Raw genomic sequence first — 7,004 nt, 5'->3', positions numbered from 1 at the left:
CTTCTTCGCCTTCTTCGGCCCTCCTATGCCAGCTGCCCAAGGAGGCGATGGGGAACGCGCCGATGGAGAGCTTGACGAGGAAGGCCCTCGGCAGGGCGCGTGGCCGAGGGAGGGGCGACGCAATCAGTCGGGGTCGGCGTCCCGCCGCTCGACGCCCTCATCGTCGCAGTCGCTGTCCTCCTCGTCACTCCCGCTCGAGGAGGAATCTTCATCGTCGGAGGAGCTCTCCACGCAGCACTTCAGGCGAGTTCCAAGATCTCCAAAGACCTTGACGGAGAGCAGGCCGTTCTCCATTAGCTTGAAGTAAAGGACGAGCCCCGTCGTCAGGCTGTGGACGCGAGCAAACATTTTCCATCCGCGACGGAGGTACATGACGTGAGGAGCGGGGAAGTCGACGTCGACCCGTGTGCCGCCGTTCCCACAGCTCCTCATGTGCAACCTGAGGGTCTGGGGTGGATCGAGCTCCATCTCCCGAGCAAATGGGGTAGGGAGACGGAGGCGGCGACGCGGTGGCTGGCGTAGCCTGATGAAGAACTCGCGGCGCTGGTCCCCAACGTGGCCCTCCATCGAGGGAGGCATCGCTGGCGGGGGCGAGGTCGGAGCGCCGCCCCGTCCCCCTCTTCCCCGAGCGCCACGACGACATCGGCCTCGCCCCCTCCCCCTTCCTCTCGTGGTCGGCTCCGCCGTCACGAGTTCTTGGGAAGGAGGGACGCGCTGTCGAGCAGCGACCCTCGCCGCCACCGTTGAAGGGCCGGCGCCTCCTCTCGCCATGGTAGACGGAAGAAAGGAGCCGAAGTGAATGGGGATGGATGATGAAAGGATGTGGGATGCCGTCCCCCTCCCCCTTCTTATAAAGGGGACGGGTCGGGGCTCGGCCGCCCCGCTCGGCCAATCCGGCCATCGGGGGCGCAGGGAATCGAGACCGACCCGCTGCCCCAATCAGCGACGGCCCGGTTTCCCGCCTCCACCGCCTGCCACCTGCATGGAGGACACATGGCGAGCAAGCAGAATTGAGGGGACGGGTGACGCGACCGTTCCCCACCCTATGATCGTGGGGCACAGACGCCTTGAAGGCCACGACCCGAGTCCGCCCGAGTAAATGAGCCGCGCCTCTGCGCCTCCCTCTTTTTTGGGGAAGGCGCGAGCGGCCTCTTTACCACAATGTGACGCATGCGTGCGGGAACTGCCCCACACATGACCCCCACGTCACGCACGACCCTCCACGTTGCGCGTTCAACGCGGGTCGTGGGGAAGTGCAGCGGACGAAAAGTTACCACGGTAAAAATCCCGCCCCGTCTGCCCGCGTACCGTTTTGGGCCTGGCCCAACAACGTGTCGTGCTTATGTGTGGCCTAGGCCCGGGGGCTCCTGTCGGTGTACAAAAGTAGGGGCACTCCTTTTTACCCCTTTACTTGTGCACGGACAGTCGGAGCCGTGCCCACGGCCAAACTAAGCAGGGCAGAGGAGGGAAGCCGAAAGCACAAGACAACCAAGGCAACGCCAAGACTAGAAACACAAAGAGCAAGAGGGCGAGGTGGACCCCCCCCGGCAAGACCCTTGCCGGGACGACCTCTACGGCCGCAGCAAGAGCTTTGCCGGGGCAACTTGCCCAACGCCAGCGGAGCGAGCCACCCTTGAGCCCAAAGGTTCCAAACGCCGTCAACAACTACATTGGAACCAGGGCTCGAGAGGCACCTCCGTGGTGGCGTGTAGATCTTTGTCAAGATCATAAATACACAGGATCAGATGAGGACCAGAAGACGGCAACCCTCGGCGGGATCCTAGCCAAGGAAATCCACAAGACCCCCGGCAAGCTCCTTGCCGGGGATGACCGCAGCGCCACGGCAAGACCGTTGCCGAGGGCATCGGCAGGGCCACAGCCAGGCCCACACCAGCAAAGACTCCACCGCCGTCCCCAAGCAGCTGCTAGCTCAACTAGCTGGGCAGGCACCTGCGTGGCGACGGGTGGCCTCTACACCGACCCAACAACCACCTGCGTGGTGGCATGCGACCCTTCGTGAAGGCTCCACCACCGCGCCAGCCCAGTAGCCAGCCAACATGGCACAGCAACACCTCGTCAACTCGGACGCGCGTCGAAACCGGGCGAGGCGGCGACAGCTGGGACGTGCTTCCTTGCCGTCCCCGATAAAGTGAGTGCTGGGGAACGTAGCAGAAATTCAAAATTTTCTACGCATCACCAAGATCAATCTATGGAGTAATCTAGCAACGAGGGGAAGGGGAGTGCATCTACATACCCTTGTAGATCGCGAGCGGAAGCGTTCAAGAGAACGGGGTTGATGGAGTCGTACTCGTCGTGATCCAAATCACCGATGATCCTAGCGCCGAACGGATGGCACCTCCGCGTTCAACACACATACGGAGCAGCGACGTCTCCTCCTTCTTGATCCAGCAAGGGGGAAGGAGAGGTTAATGGAGATCCAGCAGCACGACAGCGTGGTGGTGGAAGTAGCGGGATTCCAACAGGGCTTCGCCAAGCGCTGCGGGAGGAGGGAGATATGTCACGGGAGGGAGAGGGAGGCGCCAGGGCTTGGGTATTGCTGCCCTCCCTCCCCCCACTATATATAGGGCCAAGGGAGAGGGGGGCGCAGCCTTGGCCCTTCCTCCAAGGAAGGGTGCGGCCAGGGAGGAGTCCATCCTCCCCAAGGCACCTCGGAGGTGCCTTCCCCTTTTAGGACTCTCCCTTTCCCTTATCTCTTGGCGCATGGGCCTCTTGGGGCTGGTGCCCTTGGCCCATATAGGCCAAGGCGCACACCCCTACAGCCCATGTGGCCCCCCGGGGCATGTGGACCCCCCTTGGTGGACCCCCGGACCCCTTTCGGCACTCCCGGTACAATACCGATAATGCGCGAAACTTTTCCTGCGACCAAAATAAGACTTCCCATATATAAATCTTTACCTCCGGACCATTCCGGAACTCCTCGTGACGTCCGAGATCACATCCGGGACTCCGAACAACTTTTGGGTTACCGCATACTAATATCTATATAACCCTAGCGTCACCGAACCTTAAGTGTGTAGACCCTACGGGTTCGGGAGACATGTAGACATGACCGAGACACCTCTCCGGCCAATAACCAATAGCGGGATCTGGATACCCATATTGGCTCCCACATGTTCCACGATGATCTCATCGGATGAACCACGATGTCGGGGATTCAATCAATCATGTATTCAATTCCCTTTGTCTATCGATATGTTACTTGCCCGAGATTCGATCGTCGGTATCCCGATACCTTGTTCAATCTCGTTACCGGCAAGTCTCTTTACTCGTTCCGTAACACATCATCCCGTGATCAACTCCTTGGTCACATTGTGCACATTATGATGATGTCCTACCGAGTGGGCCCAGAGATACCTCTCCGTTTACACGGAGTGACAAATCCCAGTCTCGATTCGTGCCAACCCAACAGACACTTTCGGAGATACCTGTAGTGCACGTTTATAGCCACCCAGTTACGTTGTGACGTTTGGTACACCCAAAGCATTCCTACGGTATCCGGGAGTTGCACAATCTCATGGTCTAAGGAAATGATACTTGACATTAGAAAAGCTCTTAGCAAACGAACTACACGATCTTGTGCCAGGCTTAGGATTGGGTCTTGTCCATCACATCATTCTCCTAATGATGTGATCCCGTTATCAATGACATCCAATGTCCATGGTCAAGAAACCGTAACCATCTATTGATCAACGAGCTAGTCAACTAGAGGCTTACTAGGGACATGGTGTTGTCTATGTATCCACACATGTATCTGAGTTTCCTATCAATACAATTCTAGCATGGATAATAAACGATTATCATGAACAAGGAAATATAATAACAACCAATTTATTATTGCCTCTAGGGCATATTTCCAACAGTCTCCCACTTGCACTAGAGTCAATAATCTAGTTCACATCACCATGTGATTAACACTCACAGGTCACATCACCATGTGACCAACATCCAAAGAGTTTACTAGAGTCAACAATCTAGTTCACATCACTATGTGATTAACACTCAATGAGTTCTGGTTTGATCATGTTATGCTTGTGAGAGAGGTTATTAGTCAACGGGTCTGAACCTTTCAGATCCGTGTGTGCTTTACGAATATCTATGTCATCTTGTGGATGCTACCACGCGCTACTTGGAGCCATTTCAAATAACTGCTCTACTATACGAATCCGGTCTATTACTCAGAGTCATCCGGATTAGTGTCAAAGTTCGCATCGACGTAACCCTTTACGACGAACTCATTTTCACCTCCATAATCAAGAAAATTCCTTAGTCCACTAGATACTAAGGATAAGTTCGACCGCTGTCATGTGATCCATTCCCGGATCACTATTGTACCCCTTGACCAACTCATGGCAAGGCACACTTCATGTGCGGTACACAGCATAGCATACTGTAGAGCCTACGTCTAAAGCATAGGGGACGACCTTCGTCCTTTCTCTCTCTTCTGCTGTGGTCAGGTCTTGAGTCTTACTCAATACTCACACCTTGTAACACAGCCAAGAACTCCTTCTTTGCTGATCTATTTTGAACTCTTTCAAAATCATGTCAAGGTGTGCGTTCTTTGAAAGTATCATCAGGCGTCTTGATCTATCTCTATAGATCTTGATGCCCAATATGTAAGCAGCTTTATCCAGGTCTTCCTTTGAAAAACTCCTTTCAAACAACCCTTTATGCTTTCCAGAAATTTTACATCATTTCGGATCAACAATATGTCATTCACATATACTTATCAGAAATGTTGTAGCGCTCCCACTCACTTTATTGTAAATACAAGTTTCTAACAAACTTTGTATAAACCCAAAAACTTTGATCACTCCATCAAAGCGTATATTCTGACTCCGAGATGCTTGCTCTAGTCCATGGAAGGATCGCTGGAGCTAGCATACCTTTTAGCATCCTTAGGATCGACAAATCCTTTCTGATTGTATCACATACAACCTTTCCTTACGAAAACTGGTAAGGAAACTTGTTTTTGACATCCATCTGCCAGATTTCATAAATGCAGCTAATGCTAACATGATTCCGACGGACTTAAGCATCGCTACGGATGAGAAAATCTCATCGTAGTCAACTCCTTGAACTTGTGAAAATACTCTTTGCCACAAGTCGAGCTTCTTAGACGGTAACATTACCGTCCACGTCCGTCTTCTTCTTAAAGATCCATTTATCTCAATGGCTTGCCGATCATCGGGCAAGTTCACCAAAGTCCATGCTTTGTTCTGATACATGGATTCTATCTCGGATTTCATGGCCTCGAGCCATTCGTCGGAATCCGGGCCCACCATCGCTTCTCCACAGCTCATAGGTTCATCGTTGTCCAACAACATGACTTCCAAGACATGATTACGCATTACTCTAAAGTAGTACGCATCCTCGTCGTCCTACGAGGTTTGGTAGTGACTTGATCCGAAGTTTCATGATCACTATCATAAGCTTCCACTTCAATTGGTGTAGGTGCCACAGGAACAACTTCCTGTGCCCTACGACACACTAGTTGAAGTTTATGGTTCAATAACCTCATCAAGTCTCCACCATCCTCCCACTCAATTCTTTCGAGAGAAACTTTTCCTCGAGAAAGGACTCGTTTCTAGAAGCAATTACTTTTGCTTCCAGATCTGAAATAGAAGGTATACCCAACTGTTTTGGGTTTTCTATGAAGATGCATTTATCCGCTTTGGGTTCGAGCTTATCAGCTTGAAACTTTTTCACATAAGCATCGCAGCCCCAAACTTTTAAGAAATGACAACTTAGGTTTCTCTAAACGGTGTCGTCTCAACGGAATTGCGTGGTTCCCCTTTTAAAGTGAATGCGGTTATCTCTAATGCCTAACCCATAAACGATAGTGGTAATTCGATAAGAGACATCATGGTATGCACCATATCCAATAGGGTGCAGTTATGATGATCGGACACACCATCACACTATGGTGTTCCAGGCGGTATTAATTGTGAAACACTTTCCACAATATCTTAATTGTGTGCCAAACTCGTAACTCAGATACTCATCTCTATTATCATATCACAGACATTTTATCCTCTTGTCACGACGATCTTCAACTTCTCTCTGAAATTACTTGAACCTTTCAATAATTCATACTTGTGTTTCATCAAGTAAATATTCTCAGCATCTACTCGAATCATCTGTGAAGTAAGAACATATCGATATCCACTGCGTGCCTCAGCATTCATTGGACTGCACACATCAAATGTATTACTTCCAACAAGTTGCTCTCTTGTTCCATCTTACTGAAAACGAGGCCTTTCAGTCATCTTGCCCATGTGGTATGATTTGCTTGTCTCAAGTGATTCAAAATCAAGTGAGTCCAAACGATCCATCTGCATGGAGTTTCTTCATGCATATATACCAATAGACATGGTTCGCATGTCTCAATCTTTTCAAAAACGAGTGAGTCCAAAGATCCATCTACATGGAGCTTCTTCATGCGTTCTATACCAATATGACTCAAATGGCAGTGCCACAAGTATGTGGTACTATCATTACTATTTTATATCTTTTGGCACGAACATGTGTATCACTGCGATCGAGATTCATTTTAGGTGCAAGACCATTGAAGGTATTATTCAAATAAACAGAGTAACCATTATTCTCCTTAAATGAACAACCGTATTGCGATAAATATAATCCAATCATGTTTATGCTCAACACTAAATAACAATTATTTAGGTTTAACACCAATCTCGATGGTAGAGGGAGCATGCGATGCTTGATCACATCAACCTTGGAAACACTTCCAACACATATCGTCATCTCACCTTTAGCTAGTCTCCGTTTATTCTACAGCTTTTATTTCGAGTTACTAACACTTAGCAACCGAACCGGTATCTAATACCCTGGTGCTGCTAGGAGTACTAGTAAAGTACACATTCATATAATGTATATCCAATATACTTCTGTCGACCTTGCCTGCCTTCTCATCTACCAAGTATCTAGGGTAGTTCTGCTTCAGTGACCGTTCCCCTCATTAC

The sequence above is a fragment of the Aegilops tauschii genome, chromosome 7, assembly GCF_002575655.3.
Source record: "Aegilops tauschii subsp. strangulata cultivar AL8/78 chromosome 7, Aet v6.0, whole genome shotgun sequence".
Classification (NCBI taxonomy): Eukaryota; Viridiplantae; Streptophyta; class Magnoliopsida; order Poales; family Poaceae; genus Aegilops; species Aegilops tauschii.
This window is presented reverse-complemented; position numbering follows the sequence as displayed.